The sequence below is a fragment of the Pituophis catenifer genome, unplaced genomic scaffold (assembly GCF_029215685.1).
Source record: "Pituophis catenifer annectens isolate HBS135680 unplaced genomic scaffold, rPitCat1.0.hap2 SCAF_1, whole genome shotgun sequence".
In the NCBI taxonomy this organism is placed as follows: Eukaryota; Metazoa; Chordata; class Lepidosauria; order Squamata; family Colubridae; genus Pituophis; species Pituophis catenifer.
Window position 1 is genome coordinate 35,231,043 of NW_027256881.1, and position 25,127 is coordinate 35,256,169.

The 25,127-nt window shown below is 36.2% G+C and overlaps 1 protein-coding gene across 19 annotated transcripts in view; it reads left to right on the forward strand.

Moving 5' to 3' along the window:
* Positions 1-25,127, forward strand: part of NRXN1 (neurexin 1) — a 952,284-nt gene that overhangs the window by 796,203 nt on the left and 130,954 nt on the right. The window lies entirely within an intron of this gene.

Here is a 25,127-nt window from a genome sequence, read left to right on the forward strand (position 1 = left end):
CACATGAGTGACATAGAGTTGGCCACACCCACTTAGTCACATGACCACTATCCCTCAGTCACGCCCACCTGGTCATTAGGAAGAACCGGTTGTTAAATTATTTGAATCCCACCACTGGTCAGGTTAAATTGCTATGTTGGCACTTTGCGATAAATAAGTGGGTTTTGGGTTGCAGTTTGGGTGCTCGGTCCCTAAAAGGTTTATCATCATTACTCCAGACTCTGTGCTTGAGGGAGCATTCAAGTCTTTAAAAAAGGACGGGTTTTTTTTAATGAAATGCCAGCAAGGAGGCCAAACAAATCTCAGAAACTATAATTTGAAAAATTCAAGCACCTCTCCTGGGCCTTGTTATATAACACTGTTTAATAGATTAGATCCAAAGTATGCACACCTTTCTGAATCTGGTCGGAAGGATAGAAACATTTGGACAAAGGTGGTCCTGCAAATATATTGCTTCCAGGTTGTGAATGCCTTTTTAAATGGTAACCAGCACTTTTAATTTGCACCCAAACTGCAAGTCAGTGCAGCTCAGAGAGTAATGGTGTACTATAAGTGCACTGAGGGGCACTGATAACTGTTCATTCCATTGCATTTGCAGCTGTAGATTTCAAGTTTTCATGTATTCATTGAATGCATGTGATGAGAAGTAGGAATGCATAATCATTCTTCCTTATGGTATTCTGGACTCCTTACGTTTCTAATTTTCAAATTTGTAATGTAAATAGTGTCTCTCTGATGGGCCATTCCTGTTCCTCTAAAAATATTTTTGAGTGATAGATATGTTACTTGACTAGGCAACATCATAAGTCAATTAACTGGGAGACAACTGGCGTTAATGCCAGACAAATAAATCTAGCAGAAAACAATATTTTAATCAAGGAAGTATCAAAGAGAAATCCACACCACCACTACCACCACCACTGGCAGGGCAAGCCTACTGTATATAACTAGGGAGCAAACCCCACTTTCATTAACACTGATGATCTTACTTAGTCTGGTAGTGAAATGTCTGTAAACAAACAATCAAGCTAAGAGAGCATCAAGGATTCCACAGTTCAACATGTGTTTTCTTCTATTGATAGATACATGTTTTTGCCTATACTCATTTATTTTTAGATGTAATCCAGTGCACAATCATTTTGCTGGAATAAATAAATATGAGCCAGGTGCTTTATTGTTCCTATTATTATTCTTCACTTTTATCTACATAGAACTTCTCCTAACAAAAGTTAAACTATAGCTCAAAATACATTGACCGCAGAATGGTCTTTTGTAATAAACTTCCCAAGTAATAATAAAAAAAGCTTTATATGCATATTTCTGAAGTTGTTGTTTTCACTTTATTTATTGGTTGGTTTTTTAGCTTTCTGAAAATTGATAATCTAATTCAACAAACTTTGACTATATCTCTTTCTGGTTTTTTCTTCTTAACAGTGCTATCTTGTTTTTTATTCTGATTCTTTTACCTTTCCTAGATTCTAATCTTCAACTTGAGTTCTTTTGTAATAGTCATCCATCTCTTCTCCTTTGCTTTTTTCTTTGTAATTCTTCCATCTTGCTTTTGAAAAGATTAAATGAGGATTCACTGTGGTTGAGACCTAGTCTCTCTGTTGAAGATCAGCATCTTAAAGTGTATCTACTCCCATCTTGTGTTAACTTAGACATCTGAATTGCAAATCTAGTTTCAAATGAAGATTATGAAGCTCTTATGAAGATTAACCAGAAGCCTGAAGTTGCTAGTTAACATCTGCACAATAAACTGAGCAGGAAACACATATTATTTTCCAATTGAATAAGAAGCAGCACATTTCTATTTAAGATAGAACAATGATTTTCAAACTTATGTTGATATCATCCTGTTTCATTATCTTGATTGGTGATATATAAATTGTCATCATGGTTCCCTCTTCTCTTACGACAATTAAAGTAATTGTTAGTTATAATAATTGTTGTATTCAGTTATAATAATTGTTGTTTCAGGACAAATCTAGAAATTTTTATAGCCTAAAGTAAAATGTTCAGATACTTTGGCCACCTAATGAGAAGAAAGGACTCGCTGGAGAAGAGCCTAATGTTGGGAAAGATTGAGGGCAAAAGAAGAAGGGGACGACAGAGAATGAGGTGGCTGGATGGAGTCACTGAAGCAGTAGGTGTAAGCTTAAATGGACTCCAGAGGATGGTAGAGGAAGGAAGGCCTGGAGGAACGTTGTCCATGAGGTCGTGATGGGTCGACCATGACTTTGCAACTAACAACAACAACAAAAGTAAAAAGTAAACTGGTGATTAGATTTTGGCTCAGATTTAGGCAAGAGTAGCTGAAACAAGGCAAGGAATCTATAATTCCTTTATATGCTGAACAGAAAAAAAAATTATGCCCCCACCTCCCAGTATAGCTTTGGAATGCTTTTCCCAAGCAATATGCCTAGTGCCTATCTGCCACAGTTTTGATGCCAAGACAACGAACATCTTATGAATTATGATATACATGTTTCTAACTTGCAACTGTTTAACTCATTATTCCATTTTTATGTCCCTAGGATTATTATTTTTTTTTAAAAAAAAGTCTTGTTTTATGGTGTTTGTTTTGCTTTGGACTTTTATTACAAACTGTCCTGAGTTATTTTGGCCAACTATATAGTGTTTGTGAGATGGGTAACTATAGCAATAGATTTAAATATTTGTCTGCCTATTTTCTGTATGTCTTATCTCAATATTCATCACACAGTCTAGATCAGTGTGGTACAAGGAGGGATATAACCCAGAAAAGCATTTTTAACAATCAAGAAGAGTAGAACAACCCAAACCATCAACCAGTCTCCATACAGATTATGTCAGGTCCTTTTTGGCTTCTCAGCATACCTTGTGTGTGTCAACTAAGCACCAGCAGTAACTGATTCTGAATGTTGCACAGTCGGTTCTAAACTACTGGTTTTGCCCCAGATTTCCTGTTTGTGTTGAATTTTGGTGTTGTGCTGGATGGTAGCACAAATATTCTCATAAGCTTTTCTGTCAGCCTGCTTTTCTCTGCTTTGTCATTGTGGTGATGCGTTTTGTTTCCATTAAGTTCTCAAGCAGCCCTGAGGTTGCTCCGAGTCTTCCAAAAGGCAACATAAATGAGCTGCTGAATTAACCATTTGAGCCAGACAATTTGCTGTTCCCGATATGAAACAAACAAAATTAATTTCTGGGAAACAGCATTGATTTTTGAGATGTATTTGAGCCACAAGGTGGGTGTCTTTCTGTTTTGTTTTGTTTTTTAACAAAATAAAATAAAAAAAAAGAATTGGTCACTTTTGTCTCTGGCAGTATCTATTTGCTACCATTGTGAGTTGTGACAGTGCAATAGAACTTCATGTCTTCAGGACAAAAGTTTCTATTTAGCTAACTAATTCAGAAAGAGTCACTATAATTCATACTGCAAATGGAAAAAGTGACATTCTTGTCTGGCCTAGATAAAAAAAATTGAGAGGCACAACCTAAGTAATTCAGATAGCTGAGAAGATATTAATCTCTTTCTTACATCTACTCAAATTGTAAAAAAAAATTTTTTTTTTTCTTAGCCTGACTGCTAGGCATTTTATGTTTGCGTTTTATTTATACCTTGAGAAAGTTGCCCTATTCCCACATACTTTTCAGAAAAAAAACCCCAGCTTTATTGTATCTAATTCTGTCCCCAGTTCAATTGAATTTATAACCTAGTTGTAACAGTCACAGCTTCACAAACGGATGCATAATTATGCCTTTACAATCAAAATTATTTTCCAGAAAGAAAATTATTTGTGATATTTAAAACGAACAAAAGCAGAAATAACTTTAAATGGACCTTGCAATAAAATTTTGAAATGTGAAAAGTGTTAGATATTAGACATTCTATTATCTCCCTCAGTTAATAATTGAAATCTTTCATTCATTAATACATCAAATCCTGATAATCCTGTGTTGAGTGATCAATTTCAGCTCCCTTCCAAATCGGAAATCAAGCACTTATGGTGCTGTTTTTGAAGAAGCTATCTACGTTTGAACAGGAGAATATAGCAAGCAGCTCTATACACCAAGACTGGATAGACCACACCAGCTATGGCCCTGATTCTTGAAAGGAGTTATTCATGTGATAGAAGAGACATATCATACATTCACATTAAACTTCTTCTACCCCTATAAAGTGAGAGCATGACTTGCTTTTTGCTTTTGTTTTTTGATAACTGCATCATCGTATCAGTAAATATTACTTTAAGGGAAGACAGTTGGTATTGTAATTAAGCTGAAGTACCACCAGTACGCTGATGACACCCAGCTGTACATCTCCACCCCAGACCACCCCAACGATGCCCTTGAAGTGATGTCCCGGTGCCTGGAGGCCGTGCAGATCTGGATGGGGAGGAATAGGCTCAGGCTCAACCCATCCAAGACCGAGTGGCTGTGGTTTCCGACGTCCCAATATAGTCAGTTGACGCCATCGCTGACTATTGGGGGTGAATCACTGGCCCCCACGGAGAGGGCTCGCAACTTGGGCGTCCTCCTGGATTCACGGCTGTCTTTAGAAGAGCATTTGACGGCCGTGACCGGGAGGGTTTTCCATCAGGTTCGCCTGATTCGCCAGTTGCGTCCCTTTCTGGATCGGGACTCTTTACACACAGTCACTTATGCCCTCGTCACTTCCCGCCTGGACTATTGCAATGCTCTCTACATGGGGCTCCCCTTGAGGAGCACCCGGAGGCTCCAACTGGCGCAGAGTGCGGCCGCGCGGGTGGTTATGGGAGCGACATGGCGCTCCCACGTAACACCTCTCCTGCACGAGCTGCACTGGCTCCCGGTGGTCTTCCGGGTGCGCTTCAAGGTTCTGGTTACCACCTTTAGAGCGCTCCATGGCTTAGGACCTGGCTATTTACGGGACCGCCTACTACCACAATCAACCTCCCACCGGCCGGTATGCTCTCATAGAGAGGGGCTCCTCCGGTGCCGTCGGCCAAACAGTGTCGACTGGCAGCCCCCAGGGGAAGGGCCTTCTCTGTGGGGGCACCTACTATCTGGAATGAGCTCCCCCCGGAGATACGTAGGATCCTGGACCTGCACACTTTCCGCCGTGCTCTAAAGACCTTTCTATTTCAGCAAGCCGGCCTGGCCTGACCTTTCCCCCCTTTAATTTTTAATTTTTTAATTTTTTAATTTAAATTGAATTTTAAATTTGCTCTAAATTTTTGGGATGTTTTAAATTGACTTGGGCTCAAATATTTAATTTGGTTTTAATTCTGCTCTTAACTTTTGTATCTATGTGTTTTATTTTGTGCCTGTTCACCGCCCTGAGTCCTTCGGGAGTAGGGCGGAATACAAATTTGATCAAATAAATAAATAAAAGCTGATGAACTAGAAACCAAAAGGACCATGAATTCCAGTCCTTGCTTATCATGGAAGCTGGTTTTGTGTCTAACCTATCATTCAGTCTCTCAGTTCAACCTACCTCACGAATGATGGTTGTGGAGGAGGAAGGAGTATTGTATATGTTATGCAAAAGTAAAGGTGAGAAATGAATCAAATAAATAAACTAATGGACATATCTTTTATTTTATGTACACTGAGAGCATATGCACCAAGACAAATTCCTTGTGTGTCCAATCACACTTGGCCAATAAAAATTCTGTTCTGTTCTGTTCTGTTCTGTTCTGTTCTGTTCTAATGAGAATGAGAATGAGAATGAGAATGAGAATGAGAATGAGAATGAGAATGAGAATGAGAATGAGAATGAGAATGAGATCTCCAAATGGATTAATTACAGCTCTTCTGCCTCCTTTGGAAAAAAAATGCAGTAGCTGTACCTTAAAATGAAAAACTAAGGAACTGGCCATGTTGGGTGAGGGTTATGGGAGTTGATACCTCAACATATTGGAATGGAACCAAGTTGGAGATGGCTGTCATGGAGCTGTGCTTTAAATGGAACTGTGCTTTCCTTTTTAAGTTCTTGTAATACTTCAACATATCTGTTCTTCTGAGCTACTGTCAAGCTGTATCCTATTCCTTGACTACAGTTTCATTTTTACTATTCTCCTCTACCACATGCACACTCTCTGTCTCTCTCTCTCTCTCTCTCACACACACACACACACACACACACACACACAGAGAGAGAGAGAGAGAGAGAGAGAGAGAGAGAGAGAGAGAGAGAGAGACTCTAAAAAACACTGTTGTATTCATCAAAACAAAGAATCAATACTTAACTTTCTTTCCACATCCAACTGCTCATTTATGGTCAGTTTGTCATAAAGTATTGAAGAGTCAGTGTCATTAGATTTGGACCTCTAACATCTGTTTTTTCATTGGCTAATGCAACAGTCCACACAAATCTCAGAATCTCTCAAAGGGTTTGTGTTGTTCTTTGGACTAAAGCTAAGAAGGAAACATGCCAGCACCCCTTCCAATGGGCAATGTATCAATTCAATAGTCTCTCTTGAGCATCTTCCACATAATGATATTTGGTATTTATATGCATTGATCTGGATGTAATTTTCTCTGAAAGGATTGAATATATCCTTGGTTCTTCTGAAATAGGACTGTTGGCTTTGGTTCATTTATCCAAAAGTCAATTTTCCATTTATGTAGCCATGCAGCCTATTAGCATGCTTGTGCTGCAAATGCATACTTTGCTTTGGTGGAAAATAGGGCGCCTAATTGATCTTTGTTTGCCCAACTAATCTCACCATCCTCCTGCAGGAACAGTTGGCTGTTTATGGACTTACAATCATCCTTGCCTTCTGCTCAATTTGTTTCTTTGTATCCTACAAGCTAAGGTTTGCAGTTAGTTGGTGATCTGAGATCTAAGTATGTAATGCACGTTTTAAAAGTGGGAAATATATGCTGAACAAAACCTCCCTCCACCTATTTTGTAATGTTTTAAATAAATGACAAAGAAAATGAATTAGCAAGGGGGGGGAATCAAGTAATAACTATTGATAGTGATATAAAATTAATTTAGTCTTCAGCTCATCATTAAATGTAGACCAGAGAAAAACACATTGCTTCATTTTCTCATTATTAGAATACAAAGAATTTTCAAGACTAGATAACAAACTCATATCCTAGATCCATTTCTTAAAATCAAGAGGATGAGTTCCTTCCATTTACATACAATTATCCTCCTTGGCAATCAACAGTTTTAATGACAAGTTCCATGTTATAGGAATACAGTCCTTAACTATAATACTTCTTCCCAAAGTTTTATTATACATATGTAATTTTTTAAACCAAACCAAGGCCATATTAAATTAAAGAACCTTCAAACCTTCCAATGCCAACAGACAAAAATTAACATCCATTCCTTTTCAAACATTTTTGAGGGGTCCAATAAACAAAGTATCAAAAACCAGGTTTGTCTAAACCAAGAAGTTGCCCAACTAAATTTAAAAGAAGCCCTACATTATCTCTTTAGAAAATATATTAATTACTAGTAGCTACATGTGACTTTTATAAGGGACTTGTTCTGCAAATAGTTGCTGTGTTAATTGCTTCTCTCCAGTATTTATTTGCCATTCTAGATTTTGCAACATGCATATTATTATTCAATCAACAGATTATTTCTTGTCTCTTACACCATTCTTTACTGAGATATAGACCACTGTGATTCTTTGTACAGTCACCTATACGACCAGGTCCTTTACATGTTGTTTGCTATAAATTATCCCGTTATCTGTTCATAGTAGTTGAGGTTTTTTAAATATCTGTTGTTTACTAAAGTCACTCATTCTTTATTTTTTTTCTACTATAGTACTTGACTGCTTTCACTGAGCAACTAGATATGTGTATCTTACGTAATCACTTATGATTAGAAAATTATTTCTGTTTTCACCTGGTGTGATGATGGTATTGACTCATAAATGTCAGCATGCACTAGTTCTGGTTCTTTGCCTCTTTTTTATTGGCTTAATGCCTTTGGCTTTTGCATAATGTGCACACATTGACTGATTCACACATGGCTGGAACTTTAGTTCTTTGACTAAGCTCTCCAATTTACAAACAGCATCTGGGTCTCTTGTTTCATTATCTGGTGCCATTTGATTACACAATTTTTGTAGTCCTATTTCTCTGGTTCCCTTACTTTTCATAGTCTAATTCAAATTGTCCGTTTTTCTAGAGGATGCTTTTCATCAGCAATTCTACATTCTAAGTTACTTAACAATTATTCTGTTTAAATATTACATTGCATTCTTTCTCTGTGGTATATTTTACTAACTCCAGATCTGGGACATGTAAGACATTCTTAATCACCTTTCTTTTTACAAATACATAACAGAGTCTTACAGAGTCTTTGTCTATTTGTCAAACAAATGGTAGATTCAGTTCAATGGGTAAGCCTTTTGTTCTGTTTAATGAAATTAAAAGTTGCAGCAGTATCAAAACAAATGCCATCTAGTGGCCTGTACGTTCTCACACTCACTATTATCTCCCAGGTAGTCTTTTGTTTTGAAAAGCAGTCTCTAATAGGTTATCTTGTCTTCCTTTCCTAGGACAATTGGTTTTCGGATAGTCCAAGCCACTGTATATGAAGAATTTCCTTTCTGTTTTCATGGCCTTATAAGAAGATTCTTGACTGAGAACTGCATCTTAGAGTTAGGCAGATTTCCCCTTATAGTTATGCAAATGATAATCTTGCAAGCAACATTATGAAATTTATATCTATTTTCTCTTTGTGTTTCGTAGAAGAGTTCGGTAATATCTATGCAATAATTTTAAAATGAAGGCAACCAACATTTATTCCACTATAGTATAAGTGTTGTTGTTGTTGTTGTTGTTGTTGTTGTGTATTTCAAGCTGATTGGCAATATATTTAATTTGATTAAAATGGAGCTTTTAATTCACCCTCCAGACACTTGTTACACAAATTTCTTAAAGGTCTATTTTCATATAAATCTGGCAAAATTTTCCAAATATGTTTGGCTTGATTTAATCTCTTAAATGTCCAATTATGAAGTTACCTACAGGCAGGCAGATCATTTCAGGTGTTTGTTCGTTGCAACATCCCAGGCTCTTTGCTATTGCCTGCTTTTGCAGGTATTTGTCCACCACAAAAATAATTCCTTGAGTCTTCAGGAACATTGTCTTTTTGAAAGACCAGAGAATTCTAGTTTTTCCAGCTGAAACATTATTTTTTTTTTATTGAAAAAGTTTTTCAAATACAAATTTTTCCCCCTTTTCCCCCCCTCCTCCCTAACCCCCCTCCCCCTCCCCTCCCCCTGTGACTTCTTCATAATAAAACCCAAATTCATAACAGATTATATAATACTTTACCATCCCGTTTCTCCATCCCCATATGCTGACCCTTTCTTTCTAATAAGATTATCATATCCCCCTTATACTATACATTTCAAAATGACATTCTACTATAACATTATATAATAACTCCTAATTTAGCATAATAATATTATTATATCTCCCAGTTTAGCAATTTCTGCTCATAATCTACCCTTTTTCTACCCCCATATATATACATATATCTCTTAAGTCAAATCTTTTATGTATATTAATATAACATTTCAAAACAACCTTCCGCTATAAAGCTATATAATAAATCCTAATTTAACATTTATTCAATTCATAGTCTACCCATTTCCTTCACCCCCATCGTTATATCTCTTAACTCAAATCTTTTACATATATTCATATCTAAACATAATATCTCTTTTCTTAGACTAAACAATCAATAAACTAACCTGTCTCCACCCCCTTTCCTACAATTCTTAATATCTTTATTCTTCTGCCCACTCCACTAAAGAATATTCCCTGATGTAAATAAAATCCTCTTAAAAAGACTTTAGGCTTGTAATCCATGTAATATCTTCTGTAATGTCTTTCAGCTGGATTGTAAACTCCATCACCCATGTTAGGGTAACATCACATCCTAATTCCAACAGTATGTTCGGTATCTTCAATTACCATCTGCCCCCATCAATAGCAAATATCTTCATAAAAAAAAAAACAACCACCCGAGTGACTTTATATTTATATTCCATATAGTGTCTGTAGAGGTGTCTTTTATCCAAATTATTAATTCCAACAACCGTAATAGGGTAACAGCCAGATCATCTGTGTGCCCCAATTCCATAACACTCTTGCCTTGTGGCTCAGCATAAATGTAGTATATTTATCAAAGAATCCAAAAAAAGATAGTTCCAATCCATTCAGTTTAAGGCCCTTTTCACATCCCAAAAGTACAGCACTGCAGAGGTCTGTCACTCTCCTCAAGATAATATAAACCAATACTTTGCCGATTATCTTTTCATATATTCAATCATCTCTTAAATAACTGGCATTACACTGTTGTTTAGTTTAGAAGTTTTTGTTTTTGTGAGACCTGCTTCTTCTTTTCTTGACTTTTTGTGGGTTGGATCTCCATCCTAATTTCCTTTCTGTAAATTGTATATCAACTATTTGGTTTTCATGCTGATCTATAACTTGATCTTGTTGGTTTTGCTTTTGTGGCTTAAATCTCCATTCTGGTTCTATAAATTGTATATCAACTGATTGATTTCCATGCTGGTTTGTAACTTGATAAGTCATTACCTTAGAATCCAAAGCCGTCTCTCTTGTATTAAATAGTCCAGCTGAGACCTCTGAAGGAGAATCCAGAAGCGGCTCATCTGTAGAGACCTTTGTAACTTGTTGTTTCTTCATTACTTCCACCTCCTTCTGCTTATCTTGAATTTCTATCTCTTGTTGATTTTGCTTTTTGAGAATCTTGTAGTAAAATTCTTCCGCTTTTTTCAAATCTTTCTCCTTGATATCTCAATATTATACCAACTGGAACGTCCCACCTGAATGAGATATTTTGTTTTTTTAGCTCAGTCACCAAAGTCCAAATTTCTTTCTATCTTTTAACATCTTAGGCGGCAATTCTTTATATATCCAGATCTTTCTTCCATACAGTTGTGGAGTAGAATTAAAAGATTTTTGCACAATATCATTTCTTATTTCTTTATCTGTGAAGTAAATCACCACATCTCTAGGCAGTTGCCTTTGCTTTGCAATCCAAGAATTTACTCTATAGGCCTTGTCAATCTTACAAGATACCTCCTCAGGATGAACCTTTAAAATCCCAGCCAGAACTTTAGCAGATATTTTTCTTAGATCATCTCTATTATTTTCCTGTAGCCCTCTCATTCTGACCGCAAATTCTGTGAGCCTGTATTGCATCATTACAACTTCTTTTTCAATCCCTTGCTTTATATCTTCTGCATTGTAAGTCTCGTGACCAGCTTCCTTTTTAGACTTTACTTCTAAACTATTGTCTTGAATATTTCTCAAATCATTTTCAGTTCTTTGTATTTTATTGTCCAAATTATAAATCTTATCATCAACTTCCTCCATTTTAGACTCTAATAATTTGATATTTGTATCCATCTTTATAACAACTTCTGAAAAAGCATTAGTCACTGTTACAATCTTTCGTTGCAGATTATCATACTTTAGTTGTATCATTTCTTTAATTTCCTGCCTTAATTTTTCAAATTTCTGGTTCACAGTCTTGTGATATTTTGCCATTTCCTCCTGAAGAAATTCTTTTAAATTAAAACCATTCTGCTGAGTCTGTAAGCTCAGAACTTGTTCACATAATTGTAAATGGGGGAGCACCCCCCCACACACTGCTTGTTTGTCAGGCTTTATTAGTTTCAACGCCATCCTGCCACACAAAAAAGCTCTTTTTTTTTAAAGAAAACTTTTCCCCAAACAAGATCAAATACAAATCTCCAAGAAAGAAACTTAAAATGGATATTTTCCTTTTGGATTCTAGCCGGCACTGTATATTTCACTACTTTGTAGCTTATTATGGAAGGACTTTCACTTTCAGCTTTCTTCTCAAGCCTCAGCAGTCGCCATTTTAAACTTTTTTTTTCCCTTCAGTTAGAAACGCTTGTAAAATCATTAAAAATACTTGCGATTTAGGGTCCCAGGTTCAGATCTCGCTCTCTTTAACTAAACCATCTGTTAGTTTTATTAGTTGGTCCGGTCCCAGCGCCTGGCTCTGCAAAAAGGCAGAGTTCTCCCGAAGCCCGGAGCAGCGGCGAGCGGAAATAGGAGCCACAACCTGCTCGTCCCCAAGAGTAAAAAAAACAAACTCTGGGGACTTCACAGAGGGCTCTACCTGCCCTCGCCTGCTCTGACTCACATTTCCATCAGGAAATGGAGTTTTTCGAGCCGCCTTTCAGATGTAAAGGCGGCTCTTTACAGGCAACAGGGCTGGCGGTCACAGAGGACCGTCTGGTGGTGACGGAAGCCAGACCGGAAGTCCCAGCTGAAACATTCTTGATTCCATTTCTTAAAGTTTTCTGCCTTCTTTCTGTCTTTTGTCTAGACTGGGAGTGTCAAACTCACATCATTACGGTGGTGTCACGTGAGGTATCAGGACTTTTTCCCCCTTCGCTAAACTGGGAGTGGGCTTGGCCAGCGTGTAACACATCCAGCCCATGGGTCAGGAGTTTGAGAGCCCTGGCCTAGATACTCAGGGAACTTATGCTTTTTCTCTCCTTCATAAAAAATATTCATCCTTATTTCATTTATTAGGTCTGTAGTTGTTGGAGGTTGAAATGTTTTATCTGTCTATACATTGTTACCTTCATTATACTAGAGTGAGAAATCAACAGAATATCTGCAAAATTACTTCACTACTGTTTCCCCAAAATAACATCTAAATGAAATCCAACCTAGAACTAAAGAGAATTTTCCTGACAGAACAATTTATTAGTGGAACAACTTACCTCCAGAAGTTGTGAGTACCCCAACACTGGAGATTTTTAAGAAGAGATTGGACAATCATTTGTCAGAAATGGTATAGGGTTTCCTGTTTGAGCAGGGGGTTGGACTAACAAACTCTGTTATTCTGTTAAATCCTCAGGAGTTAAATTGTTTCTTTAAATTAAATTACTGACTCAGGTTTGATCATCCACCTGCTTAATGTTTTCAGTAATTTTATTGTAAAATGTGGGAAGGTGTTTGCTGTAAATTACACTAAAAACCTCCCTATAAAGTGTTTTTTTTTAATTCTGCCTCCAGCTTGATTTGTTGATATGAGCATTTTTGAGTATTTGTTTTTTTCATTTTTAACTTCTGTTTGGAACATTCATGTTTGGCATTTCTAATAAGAAAGTATCTTTTTTCTAGAGAAGATACAATAATAATTTTGGGAAAGCAAGAATGCAGTGAGTCTTGCCTATCCAGAAGCAACCTATACAAGACTTCTGTGAAATATTTCTGATTTAATTCAGTACATTTTTAAACCCAAACAGAAATGTTCTTTATCTGATGTGCCACCTTTTAGAACTTGGTATTGTGTAGATGTACTTGAAGTACAGTTCTGAGCATCTTCATTGCATAACTGTGCTAGCTGGAAGTCTTGAAAATTAGAGGTTCTAACACATCTGCAATAGGAGAAATCTGACTTAAAGGAACCCAGCAAATATTTTTTTCCTCAAAATTCAAAATAAATGAAAAGATAGGAGGTTCATTAACATCAAAAAGCAAAAGAAAATCACTTCAGTCTTTCAAAAATATTTAACTGCAGAACAAATAGAACATAATTACAGTTGTAAGATTTGTTTCATTCCAACAGTATTGGCAAAAACATTCATGGAAAACAACACACCAAAGCATATAATAGAACTAGTTACCATATAAGAAGTTAGATCATTGACCATCTACATTAGAATTGTCTACTGTAGTTCCCTGTATTCTTCAAGGCTTCTAGCATTTAATCTGCACTGACATTTACTAAAGATTTGAAAGGAATACACTGAGACGCTAAAAAAAATGAGCCCAGAACTCTAAAAATGGATTTCCGTGTTGCATAAGAGAATAAGAGCAGCTGGGACAATCACATTTCTTATCATAAACACAGAGGAACAGAGAGACTGGAAATCAAAGATCATAAGTAGCATGATCTTGCTGTCATTCCATCACATTTTAAGCATCACTCTAAAGAATTAAGCTGCTGTTCTTAGATTCATAGAGGTCTAGCTAAGTGCTTTACTCTTTGATTGATATTTATTCTAACACTGCATCAAAATGGACTGTGAATACTTCACTCTTAGCCTCTTTTGACTATTGGTCTGAATGTTGCACGGTTCCTTTTTGGGGTATAATATTTTATGCTTATCTGCAGAAATGACTTGTGAGCATTTCAAGTAAGAAAAATGGACAGAATCTCTTTCTCTTTCTGTTTCCTTCTATTGATCTCTTGCCTGTAACTTCATTTGGAGTTTTCTCTAGGAATCAATAATGGGATGCCGACTATTTTACAAATCCTACTAGTTTATTAAACTAAGGAGCTCATTAATATTACATTGCTTACCGTACATCATTTAGCTTTAAAGGGAGTCTTTTCAAAGCTGGTTATTTTGCTTCTACTTAATTATAATCAGCAGCAAACACTTGGAATGAAGCAACTTTTATTTTACTAATAGCTAAGGGTCAATGCACCCCCATATTAATAATTCATTCACTTTGTTTACATAGATACGTGTTAATGAAGCTGTTTGAAATCTATAAAGCTGCTATAGTGCAATACAGTATTTTAATGCAATTTCTTGTATTTCAGACTATTGTGAGAAAAGTCAAGTAGTTTCCATAAACAACATGGATTTGCAAATTGTGTCAGGAGTACTATTTTCTTTGAAAGATCATTCATTCCCCTTTAAAATTTGTTAAGTATTACAAAGGAGTTGCAGCTTTTGTTTTGAACAGTGGGATCTGCATAAATAGTTTTGTCAAGATAAAAAAGTAGCTCAAAGAAAGAGGATGTGGGGGGAGCTAGCTTTGGTGTTAAGCAATTCAGGTTGATTGTCTAGGCCAGGGGTGTCAAACTCATGTTGTCATGGTGGGATCTCATGATGGTGTCACATCTGGACTTTTTTCCCCTTCTCTAAACCAGGCATGGGCATGGCCAGCATATGATGACACTGGCCATGCTCATGCCTGCAGGCCAGGAGTTTGACAGTCCTGGTCTAGGCAGTGATTTTGCTTCATTAGTGTGTTATGTTCTCCTTACTTAGCATTGTTAGAGCTGGCGATAGAGGTGTTTACTAATAAAACTAAAGACATGCTGGAGAAACAAACAAGTCCCATAGAAGCCTAATTGCTGTTATACTATTTGATATGCATGATTTAAGGTTCAGCTTGACAGATATACGGAAAAATGAGCTTTAAGAGAAGCATGAGAGTTATTGCAAACTAAGAACATTATGAAAACAAAATGAAACATTCTTAATCCCTGTGAGGAGTTGTTTTGGAAGGGAGAAATTATTCAGCATCATGGCAGGGTTCTCTGTGGATATACAATGTATATTTATGGCTCGGCAAGAATGGCCAGGAATTGGAGAGGAAAAAGAAAACAGAGCAGATTACAAGTGGGAGTTTGAAGGGGGAAAAAAATCACTGAGGGCTAAAATATTCTTGGGGGGAAAAAACCATGGATTTGGAGAAGATTCTCCTACCCATCTTAGAACAAGACTTGAGTTAGGCTGTCTCATACAATGTGTACTGTCATAGGAGCCATCTGCATGGTGCAGTGATTTCAACTGCTCATTCTAGATGGCAGTTCTTAACTTCTGTGATATTAATGTCAGTGTTCACTATGCCAGTAGAAACAGGCCTTTTTGCTCTGTTATTTACTGAGTCATGGTGGTGCAGCAGTTAGAATGCAATATAGTAAGTTAACTCACTGCTCACTCCAGGAGTTCGATCCTGACCAGTTTAAGATTGACTCAGCCTTCTATCTTTCCGAGATTGGTAAAATGAGGATCCAGATTATTGGGGGCAATATGCTGACTTGTAAACTGCTTAGGGAGGGCTGTAAAGCACTATGAAGCGGTATATAAGTGCTAGTGCTATTTCTTGGGGCAAATCCAGACTGATTTACTCAGAATAATTTAATTTAGTAGAAAATAGGATCTCATACAGCTATAGGCATGTATGGTTTAGTATTTGACCTAAGAAATGTAGCTCCACAACTTTAGGTTAAATCAAAGTATAACTGCTTAATTTACTTGGGATTTTTTAAATAAATAAATAAGTATTAATAATTAAAACAGCAACAAGGCTATAAGTGGTTTAGTAATAGCCAGTTGGGCTGTGAGTTCAATTGTGAGAAATTTATTGAGCCCCCTGTGAGCATTAGATGCATAGCACATCTATCCATCATTCTCTGGAAATCTGTCAATAAAAGCAATTCTGCTGAGTGCAACTATCAACCAAATTATGTAATATAATTATGACAGTTGCCAAACGTAAGAACTTTCAAGTACTTTGCATGGGAAAATGCATCTGCTGATATGGAGGTTTCTTTGATAAGGAAAGTTATTCTAAGTATTTGTTTCTTTTCACACAACTTTGTATGTGTAAAATACTATTCTCTGATTAGAAATGAGATTTGCCAGTCATACCTTTCTTCTTCCTATACATATCTATCATATATAGCATAGGTGGACAACTTGCAGGCCCCATATAGACCTCAGTGGTCAGTTTCCATCCATTGCCATTCTTCCATTGTTAACCTACAGTCGTTAACAGAGCCATAATGATCCTTATGGATGCTTATCTTAGAATGGCCACTGACAAAGTGTGAGTGGTCCTTTATTACTTACATTTTTATATGTGTAAGTCAGAGGTGGGTTTCAGCAGGTTCTGACCAGTTCTGGAGAACCGGTAGCAGAAATTTTGAGTAGTTTGGAGAACCAGTAGTAAAAATTCTGACTGGCCTCGCCCCCATCTATTCTCTGCCTCCCGAGTTCCAGCTGATCGGGAGTAAATGGAGATTTTGCAGTATCCTTTCCCTGGAGTGGGGTGGGAATGGAGATTTTACAGTATCCTTCCCCTGCCACACCCACCAAGCCACACCCACAGAACCGGTAGTAAAAAAATTTGAAACCCACCACTGGTGTAAGTACTATGGAGTGTAAACAATTTGCTGTCTGCTTTTGGCAGTAGGGTAGGGGATAAAACAGTTAAACTTCATTTGTATGGCATGTGCATTGTTAGTATATGTATATAAGCTGTATTTGAATGTCATTTGTTCATAGTCTGAAGTAAGAGTACACATACACTTCAAGCATATAGGAAGCATCAGTGGACAAAATCCTTGCATGTTTATATATTGGGAAATATATCAAACAAAATAATGATTGCTTTTATTCAGATACTGCATCCCCTCTGAAGTGCCGTATTATTCACAATACTTTTTGAAGGTCCTGAACTGCTTCTGATTGTCTCAGAAGAGATTATTCAATCCAGAAAAATCACAGGCACTTTCCATAGTAGCTTGATTCTGTTTAATGATTTGGTCATGTCTGATGCATGTTTATGGTCCATGGGGTCATGAAGAGTCAGACACAACGACTGAACAACAACAACAACAACATGTTTGTGGTATGTTTGTGGTATCTACAGTGTGATTATAGCCTATATGTGTTTCTTGGCCAAACTAAGGACATAATACTACAACATATCTGTGGACCCAAATCAACATGAAAAAGATCCAGCTCTTTATTTTCTATTGAAATGTGAAGCAATCAACAACCTGGAAAGCCTTTGCTTTCTTAGTATTAATTTTCTTTGACATGCTCATGTTGAGACAGGATATATATTTAATAGTGTTGCAAATAAATTGGCATTTCTAATTCAGAATGCCTGTTGCTTTGCTTTGTCAAAATTATTTTTAAAAATCCTGATTGTACAGGTTTAAAACTCTTTTATTTAATATATACTACTCTTTGTAGTCAAGAATCCTCAAGGCAAAAAATATATACACCAAAATGTTCTGTTTAGACATTTATTTCATGAGATTGTAAAGCTTAGATCAAGGGCTACTGCTTTTGCTATACATTTCTGCCTACTTTCACAAGGACTAAAAGCAGTTTACAGTCAACAATAACATTGGAGTATAAAATTGAAAATAAATAAACTGAGTAGCTAAATAAACTAAATAACTTAAGCTAAGATAGCCCTACTACCATCAGTGCCTATATACTCTATAGAATATGAAGGAGTTAAAGTCCAAGAGTTTGAGAGCATTTCTTATCTCAAAAGACAAGGAGTTCCAAAGGATGGGGATAGCTACTGAGAAGGCACATCATCAGGTCCTAACCCATTGCCTTTTCTGAATTGGGGATCTACAGCTCTCAGAGTTTGTGCAGGGTGAGACAAACCTAAGTGAGAAAGACTAAACCAGGCACACAGGCATCGAACTATGAAAGGCTTTAAAGATGTTAATTGGAACTTTGAATTGGAGCTAGACCCAAATCAGTAATACTGTTAAATGTCTATTCCCAGTTAGCCAATAAGCTGATGCATTTTGGAATATTTGTAACTTCCAAGGTATCTTCAAAGGGAACTCCCTATAGAACATGTTATAGTAATGTATATTTGTAATGACACTATTCATGAGTCCCTATTTTTGAACACCCAGTTCCAAAAGATGTTGAATCAGTGTACCAACCGAAGCTTTGAAGCTCAAGAGAGTGTCACAAATCCAAGAGTCTTTTAAAAACAGTGCTACCCCATTTAAGCATCAGAGTTAGAACTGCGAACAGGCTAGATAATTCATTAACAAGCTACATCTCTGTCTTGCATAGATTTGATCTAAATTGTTTTGACTGTAGACTTTACAGTTTAAAGTCACCATGGGCGAATAGGTGGCAATATAAATTCAATAAATAAATAAAGGCACCAGACCAGATTTTCAACAACATGCCTGATCTGGCTTCAAATAATAATGTATAAGTGGGTATCACTAGCATTGGCACAGTGGTTTGAATGCAGTATTGCAAGTTAATTTTGCTGACTACCGATTGCCGGCACTGTGGCAGTTCACATTTCTCCAGTCTCAAAGTTGACTCAACCTTCCATCCTTCCAAGGTCGGTAAAATGAGGACCCAGATTGTTGAGTGGCAATATTCTGACTCTGTAAACTGCTTAGAGAGGCCTGTAAAGAACTGTGAAGCTGTACATAAGTTTAAGTGCCATTACTATTGCTGTTTTGATGATACTGCATGCCAGACTGAAAGATGGCCTCTCCAGCAACTTTTTATAGATATTTAACTTCATAGCAGAATTCCCACATTGGAGCAGCTACAGGAATAATTACTTATTCTTCACGCATATCAACTGTGTTTAGGAGGATGACAAATCAGTGCAAAATGACTTCAAGCTGCAATGTTAGCAGGCGACCAAGAATAATGCTACAGTCAATGGTACTAAACACCTCTAACGGACTAGAGGAATAAAAGAACTAGGAAAGATGAAGCATTGAACCTGAATTTATCCAGCCTCATGTCTTCTGGCTGCATAGATAGTTCAAGTTCACAGTTGGCAGACATCATGCCACAGGGCACCTTTTCCTCCATTTCCACAAGGTCAAAAGAATTCCTTATCGTACCTAAAGAAATTGCCTTAGCCATCTCGCCAGACCCCATCCAAATGGAATTGAGCTTGGAATGAAAGAAATTCCACTGTTAACTGTTAAAAAAAATACATCACAATCACTTTTGTTTTCTCCAAAGGGGAAGAGGGTAATCTTGAACAAAGACAATGGATGTGCATCTGAAGATGCAAAAAGGACAAAGAAGTAAGGTGTTTTACCATTTTTATCACTATTATGAATTTTTAAACAGTGGCCTTCAACCATGGTTGGTCAAGTTCACTCTGTTCTTCATTTTGCATAGTTCTTCAGTAAACCAAGGAGGTTCCTGTATCTAAAATGAAAAAAAAAGACTCTAGGGACAATTTCATTCAGCATCCTGACCAACTCTGCCTGTAAGATAGCTGTGAAATTCAACTGTATCTAAGACAAAAAAGGCTTTATTATGCACAATCTGCCATTCAACAGCAGCAATCTGAAGCTATACCATCCATCCTGCCAACTATTATACTCCATGTAGTGTTGAACAATTAATAATAGTCACTGCGAGCCAGCATATGCATTTAATAAATTATGATTGTTACATATAACAAAATAAATAAAAAATATGAAATATGAAATTCCTAAGTAAATTTGTATCCTTTCAATAGCAGAAACTTTCAATGCATCAGATGTCAAATATCTCTTTTCTTTCTATGTGAATTGGTAGTATGTTTCACAGTGATAGAATATAATGTTTTTGTCTTCGGCAAAACAATCTTGATTTTCCTGGGTATAAGGAAAAAAAGACACATATTATGTTATGGATACCTTTGATTTGAATTAGTGTACCTACAGCCCTATGATCTATAGAGTTTTCTCTGAGTATGGTTTCTGACAATACACAGTTTGTAGTTTGAGGTGTGAAGCAAATGAAAATTGTAAGATAAATCCTAAAATAATATTCTCATCCCTCATTATGAAGGAATTCTGTTTCCAGAGTTTTGAACTATGCTTCTATTAAAGTGTAATCCATTTTTATTCAAACCTAGTCTCAACCTGACTACATGCAACCATGCACCATCAGAAGAAAGTCTGAGAGTCTTACCAACATGATATTGATGTGAGCTTTTTGTTCTTGCAGTATTTGTTGTGTTAACAAATCTCTGTGATATTCTGATAATAGATAATAATAATTACATGATTTCACTAGGATGAATGCTTCAACAACCGTGGTTTCTATTTCTGTGGGGGATTTGAAGAAGTCAATAAGGTTGGAGGCACAGTTATTGTTTATTGTTTTACTTTTGTTGTTATAACTGCAGGCATTGATCAGGAAATGAATGTAATATTATTGTCATATTTGTGAATGGTCACTATGTGAGGCAGTTGCTAAACAAGATTTACCTGTATCTGCTTTTTTCTGGTTTTGACTTTATCACTAAGTTGACATTTTCATTTCTAATATAGAGAGTAGCTTGAAAAGGGCTGTTACTAGAGTATTCATTTGAATTACTTTCAGCTCAAGTGGCATATGTCAAAAACAATACAAATTTAAAGAAAAAAAATAAAAATAAACACAAGTAAACATAATTGGTTCCTTTGAACAATAAGAGGCACTAGACCAAATAATTAGCGGAAAGTATTTGGAACCAGTTGGGAGCCAGTTCTTTAACCCTCCTGCTCCATCATTTATTTCCTATGTTCAGGGATGAGTGCTTTCTTGTCATCCTCTTAAAACAAGTTTCAATTGGCTGCTATAAGTTGAATTGATTTTAACTTTATTTTAAACTAGCACCAGTTGTTACATTTTTTTTTCATTTTGTTATTGTTTATGTATTACTTTTCATCCACATTTTGAAGAATATTTTAAGAAATCTTGTTAAAAGACCATTAAATTAGAAGTGTGAAGAGAGATGACGTCATCCCTTTTTTTGTCTAAAACAGCAAAAGGGATTTAGGACACGGTCATTATGGGTTTAGTGGAACAAAAGGAATGAATATATGAAAAATGTTGTGACACTGTTAATTTCACAACTACTTTCATTCTCTTAAGAGCACAATTCTCCTTTTCTAGCCAAAGCAAAGAACCAAAGATGTCAAGGGAAATGAAATAATATTTACAGTTATGTAGAATGGGGGAGAAAGTTTGATTTTTAAAGACTCAGACATGAAGAAATTACCAATACAGCTATAAAAGTGGGCTGGGGAAGTTCTGGAAAGCCACACACCTTAAAGTTACTGAGCTTGAGATATACTGTTTTAAGGCATCCTTCCCCAATCTGACCCCTTCCAGATGTACTCCTACAACTTATTTGTTTATCAAGCAAGTTGGAATGAACAGAATGTCACAGTGCAGGATATTTTGGTGAGGGATAGTCTATTGGAGTTGATTTCATAGTTGTAATCAGAAGGCACTCAAGGGTTTAAACTAGGTGTCTTTCCATACCCTGTATGCCACCAGGATTACTTCTTGAAAAGAGAAACTGCATGGAATTCAAACTGAAATGATAGCGCAAATTAGAATTTTCTTAGTCCTAAGTAAGACACCTTATGTCAAATGTTATTTGATTGATCGATGATTGATTGATATTGTTGTACATCTTGCTGAGGTGACTATTTGGAGCTTTTCTTTGTTTTCACAGAAAATGCATTTAAATTGAAGGAAGCCATTGGCAGCAATATCTGTGTCTTTAGGCTGGCAAACACTCCTTGAGTCTAATACTTCTTCAACTTTGGTAGCTGGACTTTGTTATCAGTTAGAAGCTTCTCAGTATGGCTGAAAGACTAGGCTCATACATAGTGCTAAACTGAGACAAGCATACAGTTATTGGTTATTATTCTATATAGCATTATGTCAAACATTTGTTGTTGCATAATAGCAAATTTTACAATAGTAAATTTTGGGGTACTTGAAGCTTAAGGAAGAATGGTGGAAATTATCTGTGGTTGTGTGCAACACATATGATAGCAATGACTAGTACCACAGAAAAGGAAGAATGAAATAAAGGAAACATATTGACTTCTATTCTGTGAAGAGATGAAAGAAAAACTCCCTTGATTTTCTAGGTCTTCTATGCTTATGAGATTACAAGTAACTGCACTTGGCTAAGTTCTGAATATTGTCTTTCTCTTTCTGAGTGTGTTTGTTTGGGTGTGTATGTGCGCACATGTGTTTAATTGGTGTTAACCTATTTTCTCATAGCTTTGTTGTTAGTAGAGTCTGTTAAACAACCTGAACTGCTGACATTAAAATTTGGACATACTTTTATTTTACACTTACTCTTTCGAGAGATGAGTGAAAGTAATCAAAATTATTTTGTGTGCATGACCTTTAAAAATCAACTGGCAATCTCTCCATTTTTCATTTGCTTTTGAGCTCCCAGTGGTGCAGAATTGTAACAGATGGAATAAAATGTAATTTGTAGATTTTAGAATATTATAGGAAACCACTGAAGTTAGTAAACTCCATATAGTATAGTGTTTTTAACTAAGAGATGTTTTGAAAGAAGAGTTAGACAGCAAAGCAGAATTGTGATTTAATTAAAATATTGAGCTCCAAAATATGAAGTTTCAAAATATTCGATTATATTCTTTATTCTGTTAATAAGTAAATCAAGACAGAAAAATAGGAGATTTCTTTAAAAATATGTTGTTTGTAGTGTTATTTTGTGTGGGACACGGTGGCTCAGTGGATAAGACAATGAGCTTATAATTGAAAGGTCGGCAGTTCAGCGGCTCAAATCCCTAGTGCCGCGTACCAGGGTGAGCTCCTGTTACTTGTCCCAGCTTCTGCCAACCTAGCAGTTCGAAAGCACATAAAAAATGCAAGTAGAAAAATAGGGACCACATTTGGTGGGAAGGTAACAGTGTTCTATGCACCTTTGGCATTTAGTCATGCCGGCCATATGACCATGTCTTCGGACAGCGCTGGCTCTTCAGCTTTGTAACGGAGATAAGCACTGCCCTCTAGACCCGGGAACGACTAGCACATATGTGCAAAGGGAACCTTTACCTTTACCTTTTACTGTTATTTTTAAGCCACATTTTATTTGATTTTATCTTAAAAATCTTGAGAACAAGTGTGAAAAAAAGGAAATTAAAAAGTCTAATAATAACATGATAGCCATGTGATCACTTTGGAACATTAAGAGGATTTTTTGGAGAGACAATGTTTATATCAAAAACATGATTATGATGAATTGTTGATAAGTGAAGCAGTAGTAAAAATTATGTGGAAAATAAATAATTAAAATTCATAGGTTGTCCAAGATTTAATTGTCAATCTAGAAGAAAAAAATCATTCCAGAAATATTCTAAAGACATCAATAGATTTCTATCGCAGTTACTGCTGGTACAGAACCAAGGAAAGATTTTTAGATGAATGAGATATTCATCGAGACAAAGTTAGATATAATGCTTCATCTTAACAGAGATATTCAAAGAAGCCTTCAGTAATTTGTTTAAGATATTCCAGGTTTCAACCTGTTCTATGAGTTCCTGTGAAACATTCCCTTTGGAACTAATCTCATGAATGTATTTATACAGAAAAGGAATCTTGAGAACTGAAATTCACATCTGCAATACAAGATATTGTTGCTTGTGTTATATGTCTTCCTCTTAAGAAAATTATATTATTCTCTTTAGTTTATTTTCTCTATAAATTTGAAATACTGGTGAAATTACCTGATAACACAGAGGTCCCTGTGCAGCACCAGTCCGTGACATGCCAGAAACTGGGTCATGCAAACAAGTGAAGCCCCATCCACGGGATGCAAGCAGCATGTGAAACCATGCCTCCTCTGGTCCGCGGAAAAACCTTTCTCCATGGAACCAGTCCCTGGAACCGATCCCTGGTGCCCAAAAAGTTGTGGGTCACTATGACATTGTCTTTCGGTTGAATTTGAAATTGGTGTCAGTACTTCACTTCATCTGTATTAAATGAGTAGTACCCTCAGGGTTAAGAAAATCTCCTACATTTAGTCTTCAGCTCAGAGCGTTCTCGATTAGAATATGTGTTCAGGTTCCAAAATTTCTTAATTATTTAGGGATAGATCTAGGAGGTTGTACAAGTTTTGTTGTACAGATCTAGGAGGTTATAAAGTTTTGTTGAGGTTTTGCTTTTTGTAAGATGTTACTCTCATCTCTTGACCCAGATACCCAAGAAATATTCTTGCCTAAATAGAATAGCAAAGGATCATATTACCATTTCCCAGAGTCTACCCTTTGGTCAAAAATCACCTAATGAATTCCAAGTCCTGTTCCTATCTAGCTGGCCATTAAATTACACTAACTAAAGTAAGTCTTAGAAAGAACCTTGTAAGTAAAGGTTATATTATATAATATTTGGCATGCAGCTATGCACCAAGCAAACATATGCACACAAACACAAGTTTGTGTCTGTGGGTATTGTAATCCATGATTACAATATTTTAAAGGCTGAAGTCCAAGATTTGCAAGCTTTATACATTCTTCATTCTGTTTATTTTAATGAGATCTTAAAGCATTTTTTTCCTGGCTTGGAATTTTCTTATATATTTAGAGAATAATTTTTGATGTTATTTTTGTCAAAGCCTTGATCTTTATGTTATAACTATTCTGTTATATCTTCAATTATGTGAAATAATGGATGATCCAATTTTATTTTATTTTGCCATCTGTTCAGTATATTGAAACTGTTGGGATTAACCGAATTACAAGATAGAGGATTTTTTTAAAGTATATTTTTCCTGACTTGGATATAAATTATATCAGATTG